The 7,482-nt window shown below is 45.7% G+C and overlaps 1 protein-coding gene across 3 annotated transcripts in view; it reads left to right on the top strand.

The window, feature by feature from the left end:
* The first annotated feature begins 637 nt into the window (after positions 1-637).
* Positions 638-7,482, top strand: part of LOC134945529 (somatostatin receptor type 5-like) — a 534,823-nt gene continuing 527,978 nt past the window's right edge. For 2 of the 3 annotated variants that reach the window (XR_010182124.1, XM_063934875.1), the window contains exon 1: positions 638-725. The gene's annotated coding sequence lies outside the window, so the exon portion shown is untranslated. The remainder of the gene's footprint in view (positions 726-7,482) is intronic. The other variant, XM_063934874.1, reaches the window with a different exon arrangement.

The following is a 7,482-nucleotide window of genomic DNA, read 5'->3' as shown; positions in this document are numbered from 1 at the left end:
TCCGAAATTCACATTATAGCACGCAGAATGAGCCGAAATTCACATTATAGCACACTGTATGAGCCGAAATTCACATTACAGCACGCAGAATGAGCCGAAATTCCCATTACAGTACACTGAATGAGCTAAAATAATGCAGGCACTGGGGGCAAGGGGAATCGTACCCCCTTATTAACTTACACTGGGGCAGTGAGGAAAAAAAACACAGGGGGAGGGAGGGAGACGTGGCACACACACACTTTAGCTAGGAGGGGGGACATATCATACACTTTAGTTAGGAGAAGAGGGGGGAGAAATGGCACACACAGACTTTAGCTAGGAGGAGAAGGGGGGTGGAAGATATGGCACACACACACACACACACACACACACACACACACACACACACACACACACACACACACACACACACTTTAGCTTGGAGGGGAGGAGACATGGCATACATTGACACCTACTCGTATTTTGGAGTCCGACTGCGCAGCAGCATGAAGAGTTGGGATGGAGGCCGGGTCCCGCAGCGGTGTTGGGAACGGGGTGGAGAGCGGTGCAGCGCGGCGGGGGAAGGGGAGAGAGAGAGTGTCCTGATGCGCGTACAGGGAGGAGGGGGCGTGGTTAGAACAGAGGCCGGGGGGGACAGGCTACAGTGATTGTGTACACTGCTGCCTCTGCCGTCCCTTCTCTGTCTCCTCAGAGCACCCGCACCACCGGTAAAGTAAAATGCAAGAGTGAGTTTATTTGCTTTTTGAAGAGACCTTTTTCTAATAATATAATTTAACACTTTTTAAAGAGGAACATGAAGTAAAAAGAGTACACTCACGCAATTTCATTTATTGAATAATAAAGGTGCTGAATAACTTACATTAAACCTATACACTTTATTCGAAAACTCTGCTTTTAACGTGAACAGTCAGAAATGCTTTTCCAAACTCTCAGTCTTTCCCGTGTAGAGATATTCCGTCCGTCTTAGCTGATCTTTCAAGAAAACACAATTTATATCTCTATGGCAACCAGCTGAATTAATCACCCTCCACAATGTTTATGGATTGTCCAGCACAGAATCGAGGACAGCTGATAAGGATCCAATGGTTTTAATTCACTTTTCTGTAAGATATTAGTCATGCTGCTCCACCTCATCAGTTGTGAATGCAATGTTTGTGAGATAGAGGTGGGTAACGTGGTACTTCTTCTTTGCAAACAGTAAAGTTTTATGGTGTAACAAACAAGTGATTTAAAGGGTGTGATATGTGAGGCCGGCGTTTGGGATGGCGGTGGTCAAAAGACTGACACCGACATCCTGATGGTGAAAATCACCCTACCGCCCTAACCCTCCCTTCCAGCAGCCTAACTCTCCCCCAACCCCCCCCTCCCCCCCCGCGGGAAGTGACCAGGTAAAACCTTATTTAAAATGCATGTAGCCATAGGGATCATTGTGTCTTATAAACAAAGCAGGGAAATGGCACTGATGAGCCCATTTTAATGTATGTATCTCTGATTTCTTTTTCCCCCCCAAGAATGTAACGGCTGCATAATGTGAATATGGTGCAATCAGGGAGATTGCTGGTCTATTCAGGGAGTCAGGGAGATTGCTACTATTTCAGGGAGTCTCCTGCAGAATGAGGGAAGGTAGGCAACTATGCCGCATGCTAGTGTAAAGGGTTGTAGTTGTGCGATTTTTTAACACAATTACAACCCATTCTGAATTGGGCCCTTTGTACATACTGTAGGTTGCACCAGTTCCTTTGCCACAAAGTCACAACCTAGCGTTCCTGGGGGGTCATTCCGACCCGTTCGCATGCAGCCGTTCTTCGCTGCGGTGCAAACGGGTCGGAACTGCGCATGCACAGTGGGCGCAATGCGCACACGCGTCGTTTTCACCAGGGAGCGGCTACAACAAAGAAGAAAGTGATCGCTAGCGCGATCGCAAGAAGAATGATAGCGGGCAGGCGTTCCGGGGCGTCTACTCACCGTTTTCCGGGCGTGGAGATCCGAACACAAGGGCATGTCCAGGCGTTTGGAGGGAGGATGTCTGACGTCAATCCCGGGACCTTCATCGCTGGATCCGTCGCAGAAGGTAAGTAGGTCTGACCCTGGTCTTGTTTTGCAGGAATCTTTTTTAGCATAGCAGGGCTGCACAAGCGATCGCAGCCTTGCTATGCTAAAATACACACCCCAATAGGCGGCGTCAAGTTGATCGCACGAGCAGCAAAAAGTTGCTACGTGCGATCAACTCGGAATGACCACCCTGGTGCATTGTCATTGGCTTTGTATGTGGCAACTAAGATGTAATGTTTAGGAAGTGGAAGCATCTAAGCCTCACCAAGTGTCTCGCTTCATATGGAGAAAAGACGCCAGGTGTACAAGAAGAACATGGTTTATATTGGTGTGTTTCCCTTTAAGCCTAAGCATACTTGCAGTATTTACCTGTGTAGGCCAACAGAAAGGATGTTATTCTTTGCCTGACAGGAGTTCTGACCAACAAGCTGGCTCAATACAATAATAGCTGAGAGTGGAGGGAAGCTGTTATATAGATGTTTGCTCCATCTGTCTTTGTTGTGTTCTTTAGAAAACAAAGCAGACATATATAAATTGTTCTGCTGACAGTCCATGCATTATAGACAGATGTATACGCCTCTCTGTTGTTTTCTTCTGTTTCAGCGCAGTAGAAAAGATAAATATAGTATGTGATAATAGCAGGAGGCTGTATAGAGCAAACAGCATTGTGTGCCATGGTTGGTTTGTTGTTCCTATCTTTTTTTGCCAGCTAGATCCCAGCTAGATTCTCCGTAAATCCTAGATTGTTCTCCATTGTAAATCTATTTAAGGCTCAGTGTCTCCCATTTGTTCTCTTCGAAAGCATTGAACACTGGAAGAGTGGACTGCATTGAATAAATTCTGCCCCCATGCTGACAGTCTTATCGTGAAAATAATTTTTATAAACATAATTATTTAAAACTATTTTATATATTTTAAAGAACTGTTGCATATGACAAAGACACAAGTTTCACAGAATTTCACACTAGGGGCACAGAGGTGGTGGTGGTGGGATGACGGATGGAGGGGGCACCAGCACGAGGTATGGAGAAATCCAGCACACAGAGAGTAAGGAGCTCTTCTGCAGGCAGGGGGGTGGGCTGGCCTGGTGAACAGGGTGGCAGAGCACTAGAGCAGTCAGCTGCATAGACATCCCCTCCGGAGAATTAAGGCAATAGGCTGCACAGCACCTGCCTCCCCTCTGATTAGGGTCCCCACCTCATGCATCATTGATTCCTGGAGATCAACCCCCCCCTTCCCAATCCCAAATTCCCCTCCCTCCCCCCCCCCCCCCCTCCGACACCAAGCAATGTTTAATAAAATGATGTGCCATATTTCTGAAATAGTAAATATATATTTTATCAGAAATACACCAGATTTAAAAAAAAAATACTTTCATATAGACGAAAAGTCCAGAACAGTTTGGTACGCACCTTGGAATTTTTTATTAGAGATGAGCGGGTTCGGTTTCTTTGAATCCGAACCCGCACGAACTTCACTTTTTTTTCCACGGGTCCGAGCGACTCGGATCTTCCCGCCTTGCTCGGTTAACCCGAGCGCGCCCGAACGTCATCATGACGCTGTCGGATTCTCGCGAGGCTCGGATTCTATCGCGAGACTCGGATTCTATATAAGGAGCCGCGCGTCGCCGCCATTTTCACTCGTGCATTGAGATTGATAGGGAGAGGACGTGTCTGGCGTCCTCTCCATTAGAATAGAGATAGATAGATTAGATAGAGAGAGATTGTGCAGAGTCGCAGACAGAGTTAGTTTACCACAGTCAGTGACCAGTGCAGTTGCTAGTTAACTTTTATTTAATATAATATATCCGTTCACTTCTCTCTGCTATATCCGTTCTCTGCCTGAAAAAAAAAACGATACACAGCACAGTCAGTCACACAGTGTGACTCAGTCTGTGTGCACTCAGCTCAGCCCAGTGTGCTGCACAGTCATCAATGTATAAATTAAAAGCTTATAATTAATTGTGGGGGAGACTGGGGAGCACTGCAGGTTGTTAGCAGGAGCCAGGAGTACAATTATATTAATTAACAGTGCACACTTTTGCTGCAGGAGTGGTGACCAGTGCCTGACCACCAGTATAGTATTGTTGTATACTACTAATATCTCTTTAAATATCAACCAGTCTATATTAGCAGCAGACACAGTACAGTGCGGTAGTTCACGGCTGTGGCTACCTCTGTGTCGGCACACGGCAGGCAGTCCGTCCGACCAGAATTGTATTATTTATTATTATATACCTACCACCTAACCGTGGTTTTTTTTTCATTCTTTATACCGTCATAGTGTCATCCTAATTGTTACGAGTATACTACTATCTCTTTATCAACCAGTGTACAGTGCGGTAGTTCACGGCTGTGGCTACCTCTGTGTCGGCACACGGCAGGCAGTCCGTCCGACCAGAATTGTATTATTTATTATTATATACCTACCACCTAACCGTGGTTTTTTTTTCATTCTTTATACCGTCATAGTGTCATCCTAATTGTTACGAGTATACTACTATCTCTTTATCAACCAGTGTACAGTGCGGTAGTTCACGGCTGTGGCTACCTCTGTGTCGGCACACGGCAGGCAGTCCGTCCGACCAGAATTGTATTATTTATTATTATATACCTACCACCTAACCGTGGTTTTTTTTTCATTCTTTATACCGTCATAGTGTCATCCTAATTGTTACGAGTATACTACTATCTCTTTATCAACCAGTGTACAGTGCGGTAGTTCACGGCTGTGGCTACCTCTGTGTCGGCACACGGCAGGCAGTCCGTCCGACCAGAATTGTATTATTTATTATTATATACCTACCACCTAACCGTGGTTTTTTTTTCATTCTTTATACCGTCATAGTGTCATCCTAATTGTTACGAGTATACTACTATCTCTTTATCAACCAGTGTACAGTGCGGTAGTTCACGGCTGTGGCTACCTCTGTGTCGGCACACGGCAGGCAGTCCGTCCGACCAGAATTGTATTATTTATTATTATATACCTACCACCTAACCGTGGTTTTTTTTTCATTCTTTATACCGTCATAGTGTCATCCTAATTGTTACGAGTATATTACTATCTCTTTATCAACCAGTGTACAGTGCGGTAGTTCACGGCTGTGGCTACCTCTGTGTCGGCACACGGCAGGCAGTCCGTCCGACCAGAATTGTATTATTTATTATTATATACCTACCACCTAACCGTGGTTTTTTTTTCATTCTTTATACCGTCATAGTGTCATCCTAATTGTTACGAGTATACTACTATCTCTTTATCAACCAGTGTACAGTGCGGTAGTTCACGGCTGTGGCTACCTCTGTGTCGGCAGTCGGCAGGCAGTCCGTCCATCCATAATTGTATTATTATTATAATATATACCACCTAACCGTGGTTTTTTTTTCATTCTTTATACCGTCATAGTGTCATACTAGTTGTTACGAGTATACTACTATCTCTTTATCAACCAGTGTACAGTGCGGTAGTTCACGGCTGTGGCTACCTCTGTGTCGGCAGTCGGCAGGCAGTCCGTCCATCCATAATTGTATTATTATTATAATATATACCACCTAACTGTGGTTTTTTTTGCATTCTTTATACCGTCGTCATAGTGTCATACTAGTTGTTACGAGTATACTACTATCTCTTTATCAACCAGTGTACAGTGCGGTAGTTCACGGCTGTGGCTACCTCTGTGTCGGCAGTCGGCAGGCAGTCCGTCCATCCATAATTGTATTATTATTATAATATATACCACCTAACCGTGGTTTTTTTTTCATTCTTTATACCGTCGTCATAGTGTCATACTAGTTGTTACGAGTATACTACTATCTCTTTATCAACCAGTGTACAGTGCGGTAGTTCACGGCTGTGGCTACCTCTGTGTCGGCAGTCGGCAGGCAGTCCGTCCATCCATAATTGTATTATTATTATAATATATACCACCTAACCGTGGTTTTTTTATACCACCTAACCGTGGCAGTCCGTCCATAATTGTATACTAGTATCCAATCCATCCATCTCCATTGTTTACCTGAGGTGCCTTTTAGTTCTGCCTATAAAATATGGAGAACAAAAAAGTTGAGGTTCCAAAATTAGGGAAAGATCAAGATCCACTTCCACCTCGTGCTGAAGCTGCTGCCACTAGTCATGGCCGAGACGATGAAATGCCAGCAACGTCGTCTGCCAAGGCCGATGCCCAATGTCATAGTACAGAGCATGTCAAATCCAAAACACCAAATATCAGAAAAAAAAGGACTCCAAAACCTAAAATAAAATTGTCGGAGGAGAAGCGTAAACTTGCCAATATGCCATTTACCACACGGAGTGGCAAGGAACGGCTGAGGCCCTGGCCTATGTTCATGGCTAGTGGTTCAGCTTCACATGAGGATGGAAGCACTCAGCCTCTCGCTAGAAAACTGAAAAGACTCAAGCTGGCAAAAGCACCGCAAAGAACTGTGCGTTCTTTGAAATCCCAAATCCACAAGGAGAGTCCAATTGTGTCGTTTGCGATGCCTGACCTTCCCAACACTGGACGTGAAGAGCATGCGCCTTCCACTATTTGCATGCCCCCTGCAAGTGCTGGAAGGAGCACCCGCAGTCCAGTTCCTGATAGTCAGATTGAAGATGTCAGTGTTGAAGTACACCAGGATGAGGAGGATATGGGTGTTGCTGGCGCTGGGGAGGAAATTGACCAGGAGGATTCTGATGGTGAGGTGGTTTGTTTAAGTCAGGCACCCGGGGAGACACCTGTTGTCCGTGGGAGGAATATGGCCGTTGACATGCCAGGTGAAAATACCAAAAAAATCAGCTCTTCGGTGTGGAGGTATTTCACCAGAAATGCGGACAACAGGTGTCAAGCCGTGTGTTCCCTTTGTCAAGCTGTAATAAGTAGGGGTAAGGACGTTAACCACCTCGGAACATCCTCCCTTATACGTCACCTGCAGCGCATTCATAATAAGTCAGTGACAAGTTCAAAAACTTTGGGTGACAGCGGAAGCAGTCCACTGACCAGTAAATCCCTTCCTCTTGTAACCAAGCTCACGCAAACCACCCCACCAACTCCCTCAGTGTCAATTTCCTCCTTCCCCAGGAATGCCAATAGTCCTGCAGGCCATGTCACTGGCAAGTCTGACGAGTCCTCTCCTGCCTGGGATTCCTCCGATGCATCCTTGCGTGTAACGCCTACTGCTGCTGGCGCTGCTGTTGTTGCCGCTGGGAGTCGATGGTCATCCCAGAGGGGAAGTCGTAAGCCCACTTGTACTACTTCCAGTAAGCAATTGACTGTTCAACAGTCCTTTGCGAGGAAGATGAAATATCACAGCAGTCATCCTACTGCAAAGCGGATAACTGAGTCCTTGACAACTATGTTGGTGTTAGACGTGCGTCCGGTATCCGCCGTTAGTTCACAGGGAACTAGACAATTTATTGAGGCAGTGTGCCCCC

This window comes from Pseudophryne corroboree, chromosome 7, assembly GCF_028390025.1.
Source record: "Pseudophryne corroboree isolate aPseCor3 chromosome 7, aPseCor3.hap2, whole genome shotgun sequence".
Lineage (NCBI taxonomy): Eukaryota > Metazoa > Chordata > Amphibia > Anura > Myobatrachidae > Pseudophryne > Pseudophryne corroboree.
Note: the sequence above shows the minus strand (reverse complement) of the source record. Positions and strands in the feature narration are given on the sequence as shown.